The sequence below is a fragment of the Nomascus leucogenys genome, chromosome 4, assembly GCF_006542625.1.
Source record: "Nomascus leucogenys isolate Asia chromosome 4, Asia_NLE_v1, whole genome shotgun sequence".
In the NCBI taxonomy this organism is placed as follows: Eukaryota; Metazoa; Chordata; class Mammalia; order Primates; family Hylobatidae; genus Nomascus; species Nomascus leucogenys.
Window position 1 is genome coordinate 72,472,737 of NC_044384.1, and position 19,316 is coordinate 72,492,052.

Below are 19,316 nucleotides of genomic sequence, written 5' to 3' on the forward strand. Positions count from 1 at the left end.
AGATCACTTTTGCAGGAATACAGACGAGAGAATGATCAAAGCCAAGTCAAAGTGAGTTTCTATTTCATACCCACCAGGATGGCTGTAATAAAAAAAAAAGCCAGATAATAACAAGTGTTGGTGAGGATGTGGAGAAATTAGAACCCTTGTACACTGCTGATGGGAATGTAAAATGGTGCAGCTGATTTGGAAAACAGTCTAGCAGCTCCTCTGAAAGTTAAAGGTGGAGTTACCATATGACCCAGCAGTTTCTTTCTTGGAGAACTGAAAACATATATCCACATAAAAACTCATACTCGAGTGTTCACAGCAGCATTATCCGTGGTAGCCAAAAAGTAGAACAACCCAAATGTCCATCAGCTGATGAATGGATAAACAAAATGCAGTGCATCCATATTGTGGCATATTCAGCCACAGGCAGGAATGAAGGGCCGCCATGTGCTGCCACACAGACGGACCTTGAGAGCCTCGTGCTTGAGTCAATAAGCCAAAGGCCGCATGTTATATGACCCCACTTCTGTGAAATGTCTGCAATAGACAAATCCAGAGAGAGTAAATTCGAGGTTGCCTAGGGCAGGGGGTTGGGGAGGGTGGTGAGTAGGGGAGGTAGGTAAAGGGCACAGGATTTCTTTTTGGGGTGAGATGACATATTCTAAAACTGAGTGTGGTGCTGGTTGCACAGCTCTGTGACACAGTAAAAACAATCGAATTACATGCTTTAAATGCGTGAATTGTGTGGCATGTGAATTATAGCTCGATAAAGCTGTTCTTTACAAAAGAGGTGCTGATGACCGATAACACCAACAAGTCTCCATGATTGCTCTGCGGAGCCCTCTGTGCCCCATCCCATTTAGTGGCCCTAGTGATAGATGCTGCCATTTCTGTGTGAGAAAGCTTAGTGAGGTTCAGGAGCTTGTCCAACATCTTCCCACTCAGCCAGTAAGGGGCAGAATCTGGTGATTAAAAAAACAAACCAAAAAAACCCTAGCTTTCTTATGGTGTAATTGACATACAATAAACTGCACCAATTTTTTTTTTTTTGAGATGGAGTCTAGCTCTGTCACCCAGGCTGGAGTGCAGTGGCACAATCTCAGCTCACTGCCACCTCTGCCTCCTGGGTTCAAGCGTTTCTCCTGCCTCAGCCTCCCAAGTAGCTGGGATTACAGACGCCTGCCACCACGCCCAGCTAATTTTTATATTTTTAGTAGAGATGGGGTTTCACTGTGTTGGCCAGGCTGGTCTTGAACTCCTGACCTCATGATCCACCTGCCTCAGCCTCCCAAAGTGCTGGGATTGCAAGCGTGAGCCACCGCGCCCGGCCAAACTGCCCCACTTTAAAGAGTACAATTGCCTAAGCTTGGACACAGGTGTGAAACCATCACCATAATCAAGACAGTCAACATGTTGCAAAAGGGACCCCAATTCACTCTGCCAAAAGGAAAAATACCAGGCTGAAAGCTGAGTCATGCAAGAAGCTGCCTTTCCTTTTATTCCTAAGCAGATAGCTACAGATAACAGGTTAAACATCTCTGCAGGGAGCTACTCTATGTTCACCTTCTCTTATGTAAAGTGCTGGTTTACTTAGCAGGAGACCAATACATAATTGACTATTGCCCTACCTGCTCCTTTTCTTTGCAACACATGGATTACCATACCCCTCCTCTTTCCACTCCAGCCCACTTTTCCCCTTTAAATATTAAAGCCTCAAAATCGTCTTTGGAAAAAAGCACAGACCACGGACTGTTCCTGGGATTCTGTCTTTTCTTCTGCCAGGCACGTCCTTAACCTTGGCAAGATAAACTTGTAAATTGATTGAGACCTGTTTCAGATACTTTTTCATTTACAATATCCATCCCCCAGAGTTCCCTCCTAACCAGTCCTAATCTCCAGCATCTCCCTGCCCGCCACCCTGTCCCCAAACAACTGGTGGTCTGTTTTCTCTCATTAGAGATTAGTTGGCATTTTTATATAAATGAAAACATATGGCCTATTTCTTTTTTGTCTGGCATTTAAAATTCCATGTTGTTGTTTTGAAATTCTTCGGGGCCATACACAATATGCATATCAATAAATCATTCTTTTTGATGGCCAAGTAGTATTCCACTGTATTGATTATACCACAATTTCTCTATTCATCTATTGATGAGCATTTGGGTTGTCTACAGTTTGGGACTCTTACAAATATAGCTGTTATGAACAATTGTGTACAAGTCTAAATGGATAAGCAGTCGTCCCCTCTTATCCATGGGGGATGCCTTCCAAGATGCCCCCCACAGTGGGTGGCTGAAACCTCCAGTAGTACTAAAGCTGACTGCCGTCCATCGGGACACGTCTCCACTCAGGACTTCCATCCACAAACTTAATGCTTTTTCCATCTTAGCCAAGCACTCACTATACACTGTGGCTGTAACTTTTGCAGTTTGAGGAGCAATAGCAAAACTAGCATGAATTTCTTTTTTCTTCTTCACAATTTCACACATAGACGCTTTGTTCTTACTGTAGAGCTCAGCGTGTGATTTTTTTCTTTCCTTATTAAGTCAAAAACGTTCACCTTTTCATTTGAAGGAAGCAATTGATGGCTTCTCTTTGGCGTATCCGAATTGCCAGCACCACTACTCTTGCACTCTGGGGCCATTCTGAAGTAAAACAAGGGTGACTTGAGCACAAGCACTGTGGTACCGTGACACAAGTCGATCTGATCCGGAGACAGCTCCTAGGTGGCGATGACGGTGCGGACATGCTGGAGAAAGGAAGGATTCATGTCCCACCTGGGACTGAGTGGGACAGGGCAAGCTGAGTGACGGTAGTCAGAATGACATGGAATTTAAGACATGAATTGTTTATTTCTGGAATTTTCCATGTAACATTTTCAGACCACAGGTGACTGTGGGTAACTGAAAGTGCAGAAACAGAGATAAGGGGTGGCTGCTGTATGTTTCCTTTCTCCTGGGTAAATACTTGGGGGTGGAGTGGCGGGGTCATAAGGTGAGTCTATCAGAACTTCTTAAGAAATAGCCAGGCTGGCTTCCAGAGTAGCTATTCCTTGTTGTAGCCCCCACAGCCGGGGGTGAGAACACAGCTAGCATTTGGAGTTCAGCTGCCCAAAAGCAAAGACCAGGAGGGCTACGGTCACGCGTGTGGTGGGGCTGATATGCCACTGGTGTGCTCACCCCGCAGCTCCTGCAGCCGCTCCCCTGGACCCGCCTCCACTAGAAGCAAACAGCCGAGGCCCGACCCTTGAAGGGGATGATCCCCCTTTCTCTGGTGTCTTTCTTACGGCTTTGGTGGGAGCTGTTGCTTGTCTGTCACTGTCTACCAGAAAGTAATAAAACAAATGAGCCAGCTGCAAATGAAATGGAGTTGAAATTAGGAGTTCACTTTTAGTAGAATAATTTGTTATTTTCCATTAATGTATGCTTATGATTAGGACTTTATATTTCCACCTATAATATATTGATCTTTAAAGGTGTTCCACACAGAGCTCCTTGATTTCCCATCTGAGCCTAGAGGGGGACACAGGAAACCACTGGCAGCTTCTGGGGCAGGGAGTGAGCTGGGGACGAGGAGATTGCCGTTCTGCCCTTGTTGTGATCATAGAACAGTGACCACATGCGTGTACGTGCTTGAAATAAAGAGACAAATACGGCTGGGCACAGTGACTCGTGCCTGTAATCCCAGCACTTTGGGAGGCCGAGGCGAGTGGATTACCTGAGATCAGGAGTTCGAGACCAGCCTGGTCAACATGGCGAAACCCCGTCTCTACTAAATATACAAAAATTAGCCACACGAGGTGGTGGGTGCCTGTAATCCCAGCTACTCAGGAGCCTGAGGCAGGAGAATGGCTTGAACCTGGGAGGCGGAGGTTGCAGTGAGCTGAGATTGTGCCAGTTTAGTCCAGCCTGGGCGACAGAGTAAGAGACTCCGTCTCAAAAAAAGAGAGACAAATACAACTTCTGTTTTCATTCTTTATTGGGGAAGCAGATGGTAAAAAATAAAAATGAATAGAGGTAGGCGCACATGACATTAGTTGCTGTGTGAAAATTAGAGGAATCAGACAGGATGCTATTAAAATTAGGGTGACCATGTAATTTATTTTTTGAACTAGGATAATTTTTTAAAAGCTTTTAATTTTGAGATAATTGTAGATTTGCACACTGTTGCAAGAATTAACACAGAATTCCATATGCCCTCACCCACTTTCCCCAGCAGAAATATTTTGCATAACTCATCCACTACCACAGCCAGATAACGCATTGATGCACTCCCAACCCCGCTCAGAGCTTACCAGTTTCACATCAAACTGTGATGATTTTGAGAGTGTAAGAGAACAGAATTATAATTTTTCCCAGATGACAGATGTGAACTATGACTGCCCATGGTCTCCCGTGCTTTTTCTAGGAGCCTACAGAACCTGTTCAGGGAGATAGAAAGAAAAAGTGGACACAGACAGTTCCTGCCATGAGGACTTTCTGTCTACCGGAGGGATAACCTCAGAATTCAGACAATCCTATGCAAAGTGGAATGTATGAAGTGAATAACAGAGTAGTAGGATGCTGACAGCATTAACCTCCACTTGAAAGGCTGGGGAAAGTGTCATGTTGGACAAGACAGCTGAGTTCGTCCTTGACCCCTGGGTGGCTGCCTCTTGCAGTTCCTGGCATAGGTTAGTGGCTAGGAGCCAAACTGTCCAGGCTGAAATCTTGCCTCTCTCCTCACTGCCTGTGTAACTGTGGGCAAGGCGCTTGACCTCTGAGCCTCCATTTCTCCTCTGTAAGAATGGAGGAGTAACAGCACCTAGCTCGTGGAAGGTGGGGAGGGCTGCCCGAAACACACATACAGAGCTCAGAACGCATGCGGCCCTGAGGGTGTGCGGATAAATGGCTACTTTGCTATCACCCACACGTAGAAGATGCTTAATATGCATTCATTGACTGGGCATGAAAGTGGAGAACCTGGCTAGCCATCGGGTGGGAGCGAGTGGAATATTTAACTTGGGGTTGAGTTGTGCCTACAGAGAAGACAGGTTGGGTGCGTCACGTGGAGCTGGGGAGAAAGGCTGTGGCTGGAGATGCAATTCTGCAGGGTTATTCCTGAGGACGGGACAGTGTGAACCTCGAGGATTCAGGTGGCAAAGTCAAGTCAGGCGAGAAGAGGATGCAAGACGGGGCGACAGGCTCTGCTCTTCTGGGAGTTAAGAAGGTCCTGCAAGAGCTGATACTGCCCAGGTGGGTTTTTTGGGAAGCAGCTCTGGAACTGAGGCTGGTGCTCAGCAAGGGGAAGAGCAGTGTGGGCCAGGGACGCTGGGCCACCTGCCATCTCCATGGTGGCCTCCGCCCATCCCTGCAGAGGGCCGTGGTGTGGATGGCCTTTGAAATTGTCCTGGCTGTGGTGAGGGGGCCCAGCCCTCACACCGCCAAGATGACAGATGGCTGGATGGGGGCTGTGCCTGGAAGGAGGGGTGACGGGGGTGTGAGACCCTCTCTCCTGAGGGCAAGCCAGGTGTGCACTGAACATCTTTCACATGGGAATGTGGCTGACTGCTGCGGGGTCTCTAGGAGGGGTGAAGGCAGAAGGGCCTGGCAGTGAGGAGCATGAGGACCTGGGAGCAATTGGCCATGGGGTTTAGGGATCTAAGCCTTTGGCGATGCCAGGGAGGCTGGGAGCGAGGGAGGACATTTCCTTGTCAGTACACGAGGTGAGGAGGTGGAGGCAGAACCGTGAAGGACTTGTGGCAAGGAACCACGTGGCCCAAGGAGGCCTGGCTGGTGGAGTAAGGATTGATGAGAGGGCTTGCTAGGACTGGGACACAAAGCTGCGCTGCCCTCACTGGGGGGTGAGACTTCTGCCCTGAGCCTTCTCTGTGCAGCTGGAAGGTGCACCCAGGCCTGCGCTTCCTGGAGCTGCCACCTCTCCCTGCAGGTTAGGTGCCCGGGCTCTGTGCCATGCTGGTGAGATCCTTGGCATTGGGAATGTAGTTTGTGCTGGAGCTGGATTCTGAGCAGCAGGAACTGGGCCTATTCGGCTTCCCTGTTGCTTTTCAGAGCCTTCGAGGGCAGGATGTCAGGCATCCAGGGAAAGAGAAGACACTTCCACTGACTGGCGAGCCCACACTGCCACAGCGGAGAGCCAAGAGGGCCTTCGAGACTCAAACGGAGAGGCAGACCTGGATCCGTCACCTGCTCACTGGAGAATCCAAAGGCTTCGCTACAGCAGAGAAGCCCTGTGCGTGGCTGGGCTGAGCTTTGGCGCCACAGTCCCATGTCTGAAGCCTGGAGTGGCCACAGGGCCCTTCTGATCTCCTCATAGGCCTCAGTTTCCTCATCAGTGAAACCAGGGTGGAGAAGAATGGTGTTACCTGCAGAGATGTTGGGCTCAGAGATGAGCGAGATCATGGAAGCAGAGCATTAGCCCCTAGGGTGTTGGGTGCGTGTTTGCTGCTGTTACAACGGCTGCGGGTAGGTGAACCCATTTGTGTAAAGTTCAGCTGGAATTGAGCAACTCTGTTTTGGTCATGATCAGCAATCCTGCTCCCAAACACATGGCTCCCACCTGGGTACCTCGCCTCCCTTCCTCTGACACTGAGGGCTGCCAAGGTCAGGGGTTTCAGAAGGTGGCAGGGAGAATCAGCAGAGCATCCACTGCCATCAGCCAGCACGGCCCTACATCCAAACAACACAAGCAGTGGTAGGGCCTCCTGGGTGGGTCAGCTGGCAAGGAGCCCTGCCCTTGCTGTGGGCTCTGGGGGCGGCCACAGCCACTCTACAGCAGCCACATGCAGGCATCCTCTGGCTATAGAGCAGCCGCTGGCCCATGGCCGAATGTGCACTCGGCTGTGTCTCAGGGGACAGCCTGGCCAGGTGGGGTCCGGGTCAGTGGAGGAGACAGGCCTCTGTCACCCAGCCCAGGCCCAGGGAGAGTAAGGCATGGACAGGTGGCTAGCAGCCCCTACAGCAAGCGGCCAAGATGGTGCCCCTGTGCACAGGAGTAGCCTCTCTGAGGTCAGTTCTAAGCCACACATTCCCAAAAACAAGGCTGAAGGAGCCCCTCTGGGAGGCAGAGGCTCTCCCCTTATACCTAGGGGTCCTGGGCCCACCCCATCCCATCTGTGCCTGGCATCGTCCCCTCCTTGGAAGCTGCTATTCCCTGATTTGTCTCCCTTTGCCCTGGTGGATCATTTAGAGCCGAGTCATCTTTATTTTTGTATCCACAAGGCCTGGCACAGGTGGGAGTTAATAAGTCCACCTGGCTGCCCACCAGCGCCTTGGGCAGTGCTGGCCCAGGATGATTGCACCTCGCTCAGACCCTCCCAACAGCTCTGGGGCCCAACAGCTCAGCAAGTGGGCTTCAGGCTCTGCCCAGGGCTACGGTCGGGCTCAGGATGAAAAGATCTGTCCTCAGGAGGCCCAAGACTCACAGGAAGATGCGAGGTGAGAACACCTTAGGTTTCCACAGGGCCTTCATCCCAAAGATTGCCCTTGCATAAACTCTTCCACTTTCAGCACCCAGGGGGTGCTGCCATATCAGTCATTCTCACCTCCACTGCAGGCCAAGGGCCCAGAGCTGCTGGACCATGGGTCAGAGGCGAGCAGCGCCTGGAAGCCACACCCCTCTCTCCTCCCCAGCACACCCCCAATTATGACACAGTGCCCTGCATGCCCCAGAAACCTGATGGATCTTTTCAAATGCCTGAAAGGCTCACCTTGCTCCCAGGGGAAAACAACTGTGAGCCAGGTACACTCTGGCAGGGAGAAAATAAATCCTGCTGAACTTTGATGCCCTTGTTTGTTGATCACAACTCTCATGTATGCCTGTGGGTTTAAATAATGCCACCGTAAAAAACCTATTGCATATTTACTGATTGGTGTGGGAGGCACTGTGCAGGGAGGCCTGGCTCCTGGAGGCTGACTGTGGAATTACTGTGGAAGGAACTGGAGTTACTAGTTCTTACCTGTGACTTTTAAACAAAGGCCATCAGAGAAAGGGGAGAAAGGGAAGAAAGAGATTTCATGGAATAAAGAAGCAATACTATTTTCCAAGTCATGCTGTTAGCTAAGAAAATTCTGTTTTCTATAACGTAACTCTTCATAACATGCAGGTATAAGGATGACATGCTAAATATAAATACCATGATGAAAATGAGATATTCCTCCATATGCATGCATTACATTTTGGGAATTGTATAGTATGTGTTTTCTTCTTTGTATTTATAGTTCTTCAATAATTATTACCTCACCAAAGGATGTGAATGACATAAAAGTTGGAACCTGATTCCTAATTTTTTTCAGCTTACTTCTTGTATTTAGGAGAAATGTTTTTGTGTTTCGCCATTGAGGCATCCTCTAGAAATGAACTGCCCTTCTTGCTCCCCAGAGGAGACTGCGTCCCGCCCAGCCAGATCACCGGGCCATTGTGGTCCCTTTGTGCAAGGGCCCTGGGCCCAGAGCCCCGCAGGAGTCTGAGAAGCTGTGCGTGCCATAGACCAGGCTTGGAGGGAAAAGAGCTAGGAAAATGTTTTAGGCTCATTTTATTTCAAAATTAAGTTTTGAGATTCTTTTAACTGTCAGACATTTCACCTGAATTTCATGTTAACAATGTTTTAGGACTCGATTCTAAAGCTACACAGGTACAAATACCAAGTAACTCAGGCACATGGCACATGATTATTCATCGTGGCCTCATTTGTAAACGCAAAAACTCTCTGTGAGCAGGGGTCTGGCTGGGTGAACCACAGTCTGCCCATAGTGGGGCTGAGGCCCCGAGGTGCGCCAGGAACTACTATGCAAGGATGAAGAGGGAGAGCTCAGAACGTGGTTAAGTGGGAAATCAAGATGCAGAAGTGTGTGTATTTGATGCTCACTTTTGCTAAGAAAGGTAGAGAAACATGAGTATGTTCTAGCAACTTGCTTGTATTCATAAAAAGGAACACTGGAGGATAAACCAAAATCTGCCCAGGAGGGAAGGGACAGAGTGAAGAGGACAAGGAGGTGAGATAGAGGCTTCTTTCAATAGAGCGTGCAATAGGATTTTGACTTTGGGGTCAGGTAAGTACCATATATATTTTTAAAATACAAAAAGCAAGAACAACTCCTAAAAATTAAAAAGAAACTGAAATGAATGAACCTGTGTGGTTGTTGACATATGCACCCAGAGAAAATGGTTATTTTAAGAGAATTTAGAACGCAGTATTTACACTACCCATCCTTAATGGAAATCTTCTAGACAGCAGCAGACCTGCAAAGAGATAGAACTTTAACCTCATTCAGTAGTCTTGTCATTCATAGGAACATGGGATTGCTAACTGCTAAACCATTGCGTATATAATAGATAAACCATTTTAGATATGAAACGTATAATATAAATGCATGGATATGTGTGTATTTTATATGTGTATTAAATGTATTCACAATTTTTACATATATATCTTGATAAAGCAAATAAATTAGGTTACAGTTGTTATCAAATAAGATTTTTAGAAGATAAAATATTATGATGCAAAGGTGAAATCTAAGTATTAGGTAAAGTCTCTTTGAAGTTAAATTTAAATCAGAAGTATTAGCTTCACTCATGATTCTGAAAAATTCATATTTCCAGCTCTGTCCACTAAAAATGTCTGCAAGGAAATGTAACTCACTGACAATGGCCCCCCTAGAAAAAAATAGATACATGTACAAGTGTAGATACAAGTGCTGTGTATCTATGATTTGGGGAATTATTTCAATGTTAATCTTGTTATATTAAACAATGTAATTAAGAAAATTAAAACCTGAAGCTTATATTCAAGTTATGATGTCATGTCTATAATATGCAAATTGAACTGAATATCTGTAATTATTGTAGATTAGTCAATATGAATAATTCGATCCTCAGCATGTGCTGTGTTTTATTGTTCATAATGATTAATTTAATTAATTATCAAATTTCAACATTGTTTTTGTTGCATGGGTGAAGACTTTTACAACAATACTCTGTATTGCATCTATAGAAGAGTGCAAGTTAATTATTTAAATAATCTCTTCACTGGGCATGATTTAATATATGTATGTAAGCATGTACACATGTATTTTCGTAGAAGGAATGATTAGAAATCTTGCTGACTCTGGAAATTTCATAGTCTGCTCAGAGAAAGTAATTTATTGACTTCAGTAGAAAATATGCAGCAGCAATTTCTTCTTCTTTTCTTGTTTTGAGATGGAATCTTGCCCTGTCGCCAGGCTGGAGTGCAGTGGCACAATCTCGGCTCGCTGCAACCTCTGCCTCCTGGGTTCAAGTGGTTCTCCTGCCTCAACCTCCTGAGTAGCTGGGACTACAGGCACCCGCCACCACACCTAGCTAATTTTTGTATTTTTAGTAGAGACGGGGTTTCACCATGTTGGCCAGGATGGTCTTGATCTCTTGACCTCGTGATCCACCCACTTCAGCCTCCCAAAGTGCTGGGATTAGAGGCGTGAGCCACTGCACTCGGCCCAACAATGACTAATTATTAGATAAAATAAAACCAGAAAGTAGACATTATAGTAATGAAAATGAAAAAGAAATATCAAGATGATAGAGTCGATAAACAACTAGAAAGCCATTGCCTCACAATTTAAAAGTAAATTCCAGATGGGTTGAAAATTTTAGTGTAAAACATAACACTATAATATTAGAAGAAATTTTAGGGGAGTATTTCTGTAACTTTGGATGGGAGAGAGGCGCCTAAGCAGGAAAGGAAATCAAGAAGCTATCAAGGAAAAGACAGGCATTTTTTAATTTGGTTAAATATGCACAACACAAAATTTGCGATTTCTAACCATGTTTAAGTGTACAGTTCAGTGGCGGTAAGTACTGTCACACAGCTGTGCAACCATCACCACTGGCCACCCCCATAACATTTCCATATTCTCAGCACACAACGTTTGCATACTGCACAGCAAAAGATGTCATAAGGAAAGGCAGGAGATATTATGTTGAGTAAAAACTTTAGCAACACTTGATATTTCTGGCACACGAAGCTCTCCTATTATCTGGTAAAAGACATTCCAAAAGAAAAATGGATAAAATAACATGAATAGACATTTCATGTACACAGAAATCTAGACGGCTAATAGACATCTGAAAATTGGTTGACGAAATGCAAATTAAAGCAATAATAAAATATCATTTTAACCCATCAAATTGACAAAAATTGAAATGAGTCTTCATCCTTATATTGCTGGTAAGTATGAATAAATTGCTGAAAATTGATGTGGGGAATACAAATTACAGCAATAATGTGATACCATTTTTCTTATTAAACCAACAAAAATTAAGATGAGTGAAATATCCTTGCATTATTTGTAGGAATGTGAGCTGCTAAAACTTTTGGAGAATGTAATCTAAAAATATCTGTTAAAACTTGAAATCCAGTCAGGCTTGGTGGCTCACGCCTGTAATCCTGGCTACTTGGGAGGCTGAGGTGGGAGGGCTGTTGGAGCCCAGCACGTTGAGGCTGCAGTGAGCTGTGATGGCACCACTGCACTCCAGCCTGGGCAACAGAGCAAGACCCTATCTCAAAAATAAAACCACAAACAAACCAAAAAACAAAATTAAAATCATTTGACCCAGCAATCAACCTTTAAGAGTCTATCCTATAAAAAGGAGAGAATCAGTGGTGTGTGTGTGTGTGTGTGTGTATGAAAGTTTATTGCAGCATTGTTGCGGTGGCAAAAAAAAACCCAAATGACCTAATGTCCACCAATAGGGCTGTACAAGTTAGGATATACTACTTTATCCAAAGGAAATAAGCCAAATAGCTCAAAAAAATCAATGGCCTAAAACAGGTTTCCTTGCAAGACTGCAGGAGAGCTGCACAAATTGCCCTCAGGAGGCCAGGCGGAGGGTCTCTCCCGGGATGCGTGTTCACTCTTGCCGCAGCTGGAGGAAGCAGGCCCTAAGGCTTGCACTGCAAAGTGATGAGAATGAAGCCCTGGTTATGTTAGACTTCAAGGCACGCATGCCCAGAAGGGTAACAGGATATTGATGAACTGTGAAAAATCTCTGCTACAAAGGGAATGGTTGGATAAATTATAGTTCTATCTAACTATGGAATATTATGTATTCCTAACAAAATGAGTTAGACTCATGCTGGGAAGATTGCTCGTGGTCTAGTAAGTGATTAGCAAGTGGCAGAGTGAGATGCATACAATTATCCCACTGAAAACAACAGCCAACAAACATCTGCATGTACAAGCGTTTCAATTTGTATGAACGTGTGTGGAGGGACATATTGGGTACATCAGGGAAGGGGAATTGAATGAGGGCTGGGGATATTGCATTAACTTTAAAAATACATATCTTTGGGTAGTCTCACTTGTTAACATGAGCATGCTTGATTTTCCTAATTTCAAAGGAAAGTTATGTAAAAAAAGTAAACATTATTAAATTAAAAAAACTTTAGTTTTTCTAGTTGAGGATCTCTTTACCCCAAGACGATTCCAAGTAATAAAAAGCAAACATTATTTCACAATGTGTCTGTGTGTATTTATAAAGTCTGCTGGAATGATATCTGTGTCTCCTGTGCTCATTTGCAATGTGAAGTTGCCGCTTTCTCATGGAGAGGTGGAGTCTATCTCTCCACCCCCTAGAATGTGGCAGGGGGTCACATTCCAGGGCGATGCTGGGCCAGTGCCAGGTGGGGCCCTTCACTGGCCTGAAGCCTGGTGCCAGGAGAAAGGAGTGCAAATATCCTGAGAAGGCCCTGCAGTGAGAAGCCCAAGGCCTGTGGGGAAGCCACAGAGGATAAGCTGCCTTGAAGGGAGGGAGGCTGAGGAGCCCAGGGTGCCGAAAAGTGAGGGAAGAAACCATCTCACAACTAGATCCTGGCACCCTCACCTTCACTGATGCCACGTGCGTCAGAGACCAGCTGCCCCGCTCAGACTTCCCAAATTCTTGACCCACAAAAATGTGCACATATAAAGTGGTTTTTAAAAAAATAATAAAATCTCATTTTATTAATAAAATTAACGTTGATTAACTTAGTTATAGGGCAATTTTTTATGCAGCAAAGCATATAACAACCACCTGGTTTCTACAAGGAAAAAAGTCTCCTCTACATTTCTTTACATAATTTATTTTTTATATTACACATTAACATATTTTGTCTTTTTTTTTTTTTTTTTTTGAGATGGACTCCTTTTTTTTTTTGGCACCCAGGCTGGAGTGCAGTGGTGCGATCTCAACTCACTGCAACCTCTGCCTCCCCAGTTCAAGTGATTCTCCTGCCTCAGCCTCCTGAGTTGCTGAGATTACAGGCTCTCACCACCATGCCTGGCAGTGGTGCGATCTCAGCTTGCTGCAATGTCTGCCTCCCCGGTTCAAGAGATTCTTGTGCCTCAGCCTCCTGAGTAGCTGAGATTACAGGTGCACGCCACCATGCCCAGCTAATTTTTGTATTTTTAGTAGAGATGGCGTTCCACCATGTTGTCCAGGCTGGTCTTGAACTCCTGACCTCAGGTGATCCACCTGCCTCAGCCTCCCAAAGTGCTGGGATTACAGGCATGAGCCACTGTGCCTGGCCTGTCTTTTTTTTTTTTTTTTTTTTTTAAGCCAGAGATATTTCTCCTTTCACTTACTGGATCAAAAAAGCAAATTAAAATAGGAGGTAAAAGAAAAAGCATTAAGTTTTATGTAAAAGGTATTATAATATTGGTATTTGGGAAAAACACCTATAATCAGAGACACCAAACTTTTTTTTCCAAATAAGCTACATTGCCCATTATTTTAGTAGGTAGTACATTGTAATTGTTACATGTTTTTTATTATTCTTTTACATGTCTTAAAATTTTCCCAGCAAAGCCTTATTAGTACTGCCGAAGAGACACTTTTTCTGCTTACTTGGGAAAGTTTGCTCTCTGAATTAAAAAATAAACAAAAGAGTGAAAGCTCTGTCATCCTTTTCTCTCTTTCCTCTCCTTTGTATCCTTACCCCTCCCTCATTCTGCTTTCTTTCTGCCCTCTTCTGCTTTTCCCCACAATCCATCAGAGTACTTCTGCATAAACAACAGGATCTGACTCCAGGTCTCCCAGGAAGGAAGGGTGCTTGTAGGCACATGTGCTCAATGGCAGGGTAAGAACAAGGGCTGGAACCCAAGCAGGTGCTACATGTTCTCTGGAGGGAGGGCACATAGCATACCGACTCCAGCTTGGGCATCCCTTTGGGTTAATTTGACTTCCGGTAATTCCCACTTCCTTAAACCACTCTCTTAAGCCCTGCAGAACATCTCAGTGGCCCAGCCTACTTACAAGTTGTCCCTGTTGAATGGGGTAGGAGGAGAAGGTCTCTAGCAAGAGGCACAAGAGAAGATGGTCCAAAATGGAGATGGGGTGGCTGGTAGGAAAGGTTTGCATACTGCACACAAATGGCCACTACAAATTTAATTTCATCAAAGTTATGCTTTAAAAATGCAACCAAAAGTTCAAGATGAAAATACCCTAAGACACAGAAATCCCATTCTAATGCAGACACTAAGAAAAACTCTCACACCTGCGTACAAAGAGACAGGTACAAGGATGTTCATTGCAGTAACGTAAAAGGCCAAAAATTGTAACACCTAAATGTCATCAACAGGATAAATGGTAAATGCATTGCGAAATATTCACATGGTAAAATACTATTGCCAGTTTAAATCAGTGAACTAAAGCCACATGTGTCAACTTGAATGAATTTTGATAATGTAATGAGTGAAAAAGTCATACATACACTATGATGACGTTTATATAAAGTTTAAAAACCCACAAAACAATACATATGGTTTAGGAATATGTTATATGCAGCGTAAGTATAAAAACATGGGTAGAAAGGAACAACTAATGTTGGAAGACAGCTTTCCCTTGTCAGCACATCCTGCCAGTCAGTTACCAGTGTCCTCGGTTCTGAACCATCCCTTGAAGGATGTTCGTATAATCTTGGAAGATGGAGACAGTGATTCCTAATGGAGCAAGGGTCAGACATGGCCACTGCCAAGGATAAAAGGCTCAGGTCCCAGAACTCAGGGCTCCTTTCTTATAATGCAACCCACTGTGTGTGTAGGTGTCATCTGACTCTCTTTGCATTGCCCTGTGGGAACTGGGACTCAGGTTATTGGTGCAAAAATGCTGATGCTGCCGTTGCTATGGAACAAATTTTCCTTTGTTTCTGACCCAGGAGTCTCATATCTTCTGCCAGCATCTAAGAAACAGTAATGGGCTAATTTATTAGTTTCAAAAATTAACTAATAGGCTAAATTATTACTAATTTATTAGTAAAATTTTAGAATATTCATGGCTTTCAAAGCCACCTTCAGGGTAAGAATGATCTCTAGGAAGGAAGGGGAATAGAATAAGGGAGGGGTCAAAGGAGGGCTGCAGCATTTAATTTCTTAAGAAAAAGCCCTGGCCGGGTGCGGTGGCTCACGCCTATTATCCCAACACCTTGGGAGGCTGAGGTGGGTGGATCATCTGAGCCCAGGAGATTGAGACCAGCCTGGCTAACATGGTGAAACCCTGTCTCTACAAAAAATACAAAAAATTTAGCCAGGCATGGTGGTGTGCACCTGTAGTCCCAGCTCCTCGGGAGGCTGAGGTGGGAGGATTGCTCAAACCAGGGAGGCTGAGGCTGCTGTGAGCCAAAGATCATGCCACTGCACTCCAGCCTGGGTGACAAGGTGAGACCCTGTCACACACGCACACGAAAAGAAAACGCTAAAACAAACATGGCAACATGCTAGTATGTAGAGGTGTTTATCGTATTATCCTCAGTGGGTTTTTTCTTTTTTTTTTGCTACATCTAAAACAATTTAAATAAAAACTGAAGGTATATATTTTTTAAAAAGGGAAACATCTTGGATAAATGAATATATCATTTTTGTTGGACAGTGACTCTATCCCTGCAGTGGGGTGGGAAATCTGTTTTTCTCTAACTGCAAGCCATTTATTAACAGAAAAAAACTGAACCCAGAGCCAAAAATACCCTTATTTGGGTGTATTTATCCACATCTCTTTAATATTAAAGAAAAAAATCTATTCATTTATTTGCTTTTAATCAATAAGATGAACATAAATACCTAACAATAACAAGTAAAGGAACATCTTCAGTTCTTTATGATGTCTAATGAAAGGAGAAAGGCATCATGGGAAGTGATTAGTAAAGGAAACTGAAAAATGAGGCAAGGAAGAAGGAAATGACAGAGAAAGGGAAAGAGAAGTACATAGTTTTTTTTTTTTTTTTTTTTCTGGTGTCTTGCTCTGTCGCCCAGGCTGGAGTGCAGTGATGTGATCTCAGCTCACTGCAAGCTCCGCCTCCTGGGTTCACGCCATTCTCCTGCCTCAGCCTCCCGAGTAGCTGGGACTACAGGCGCCCGCCACCACGCCCAGCTAATTTTTTGTATTTTTAGTAGAGACGGGGTTTCACTGTGTTAGCCAGGATGGTCTCGATCTCCTGACTTTGTGATCCGCCCGCCTCGGCCTCCCAAAGTGCTGGGATTACAGGCGTGAGCCACCGCACCTGGCCAAGGAGTACATAGATATTTTTAAAAAGAGATAAGAGGAAAAAGATAAGCAGACACGGGAGACATACGGCTCCTACGTGTACAGAGAATCATGCTGTTTGTTTACTTCACCTCCGTTGGTCTTTGGGGCTCCATGCTGCCCGCCTTTCCTACTCTTCCCCTGGACCCTTCCTTGGCCTTTTTGCCGGGTCCTCCTCTAAAGCTTGAGTTCTTCAGGGTTTGAGTGGGGGTGCTCTTATCTTTTTTTAAGGATTAATATTAATGCTTTTTATTTTTGTGTTTTTTCTTACATTTAAAATAATTTTTAATTGTGGTAAATACATGCAACATAAAATTTACCTCCTTAACTATTTTTAAGTGTTTAGTTGGTGGCATTAAGTATTACACATTCACATCACAGCCCTTCATCCCCAGAACTCTTTCTATCTTGCAGAACTGAAACTCTATATCCATTAAACACAAATTCTCCCTTTTGTCCTCACCCCGCCCCTGACAATCACCATTCCACTTTTTGTCTCTATGAATTTGACTACTTTATAGATAACGTCATATAAGTAGGATCATACAATATTTGTCTTTTTGTGATTAGCTTATTAGACTTAGCAGAATATCTTCACGTTTCATCCATATTGCAGTAGAATCACTTCCTTTTTAAGGCTGAATCATATTCTCTGGTATATTCATACAATATTTCATTTATCCATCAATCCGTTGATGGACACTTGGGCTGCTTCCACCTCTTGGCTATTGTGAATAGTGCTGCTATGAACATGAGTGTGCAAAAGCTCTTCAAGACTCTGCTTTCAGTTCTGAGTATATACCCAGACATGGAATTGTTGGATCACATGGTGATTTTATGTTTAACATTTTGAGGAACATCATACTGTTTTCTACAGGGCCTATATAATTTTAAATTCCCAACAACGCACAAGGGTTCCAATTTCTCCACATCCTCAGTAACACTTGTTATTTTCTTTTTGTAAATAGTAGCCATACTAATAAGCGGGAAGTGGCATCTCATCATTTTGATTTGCATTTTCTTAATGATTAGCGACTTTGAGCATCTTTTCATGTGATTGTTGGTCATTAGTATAACTTCTTTGGAGAAATGTCTATTCAAGTCCTTTATCCATTGTTTAGTCACATTGTTGTAAGTGTCGTTTTGGTGGTGGTGTTCAGTTGTAGGAATTCTTTATATATTCCGAATACCAATCCCTTATCAGATATATAATTTGTACATATTTTCTCTGATTCCATTGGTTGCCTTTCCACTCTGTTGTTTGTGTCCTTTCATGCACAGAAATTTTTATTTTTGATGTAGTCTAATTTGTCTATTTTTTTCTTTTGTTGCCTGTGCTTTTGATATTATAGCTAAGAAACCATTGCCAAATCCAATCTCATGAAGTTTTCTCATTTTCTTCTAAGAGTTTTATAGCTTTAGCTCTTACATTTAGATCTTTGATCCATTTTGAGTCAATTTTTGTATTTGGTGTTAGGTAAGAGTCCCACTTCATTGTTTTGTATGTGAATTTCTGGTTTTGCCAACATCATTTGTTGAAAAGAACTGTCGTTTCTGCATGGAATGGTCTTGGCACTCTTGTTGAAATCACTTGACAATATATGTGACAGTTTATTTCAGGGATCTCTATTCTATTCCATAGGTCTATTTGTCTGTCTTTATGCCAGTCCCACACTATTTGGATTACTACAGCTTTGTAGTAGGTTTTGATGTTTCTTATATTTGATATGTTAATTTACATAATTAATTTTTGTTATATGGTTTGAGATGAGAATTAATTTACCTTTATTTTTGTCAAATCACATTGGTAAGTGGAAACCATTCATAGTGGGAGGGATTGCCCCTTAAAAATCAGCAAACATTACAAATCTGAGCTTTTCTCTGCACCCCAAAGACATTGTTAAACCTTGAGGTGCAAACTACTCTTTCAGACTCTACATTTTAAATTGCTTTTGAGTTTTATTAGCAATACCTACTACTGCAAACTTTACATTCTTGAGTTTTTGACTTTCAGTTATAGTACAAATTCATGATTCTTATATACAATATACATGCTATATATTCAAATAATTCAAGAAGGATATTTGAGAAATATATTTCCTGAGCCCTTGTGCAATATATGAATGACTACTAAGCTGGATAAAGAACTGTGCCCTTCAAATCCCTGTACTCAACTGTGACACTTCTCCTGAAACAATGCTATGAAGAAGTCTGAAGCCACCTTGATTCTTACTCCTTTGTAGGTAACCTGTGTTTTTTTGACTGCATCCTTGTAGAATTTTTCTCTTTATTCTTAAATGTAAAAACGGTGTCAGAAAAAGTCTAAATGTGGGTCTTTCCCATTAGTTTTACCTGGAATGTGGTAGGTGCTTGTCACCTGTGAACCAGCTCCTGTTTTAGCTTCAGAAAGTTGTAGTTCAAACTTTTTTTTTCTTGTTGGATCTCGTGTTTTGTTCCTTCTTGATTATTCTTAGAAAACCTATACTCTGTAGGTAGGATCTCCTTTTCTTCCCCTCCGTGTTATTTTTCATCATGTTCATCTCTGTTGTTCTTTACATTTTTTTTTTTCTAAGATGGAGTCTCATTCTGTTGCCCAGGCTGAAGTGTAATAGTGTGATCTCGGCTCACTGCAACCTCTGCCTCCTGGGTTTAAGTGATTCTCATGCCTCAGCCTCCTGAATAGCTGGGATTACAGGCATGTGCCACCACACCTGACTAATTTTTGTATTTTTAGAGACAGGGTTTCACCATGTTGGCCGGGCTGGTCTTGAACTCCTGACCTCAAGTGATCTGCC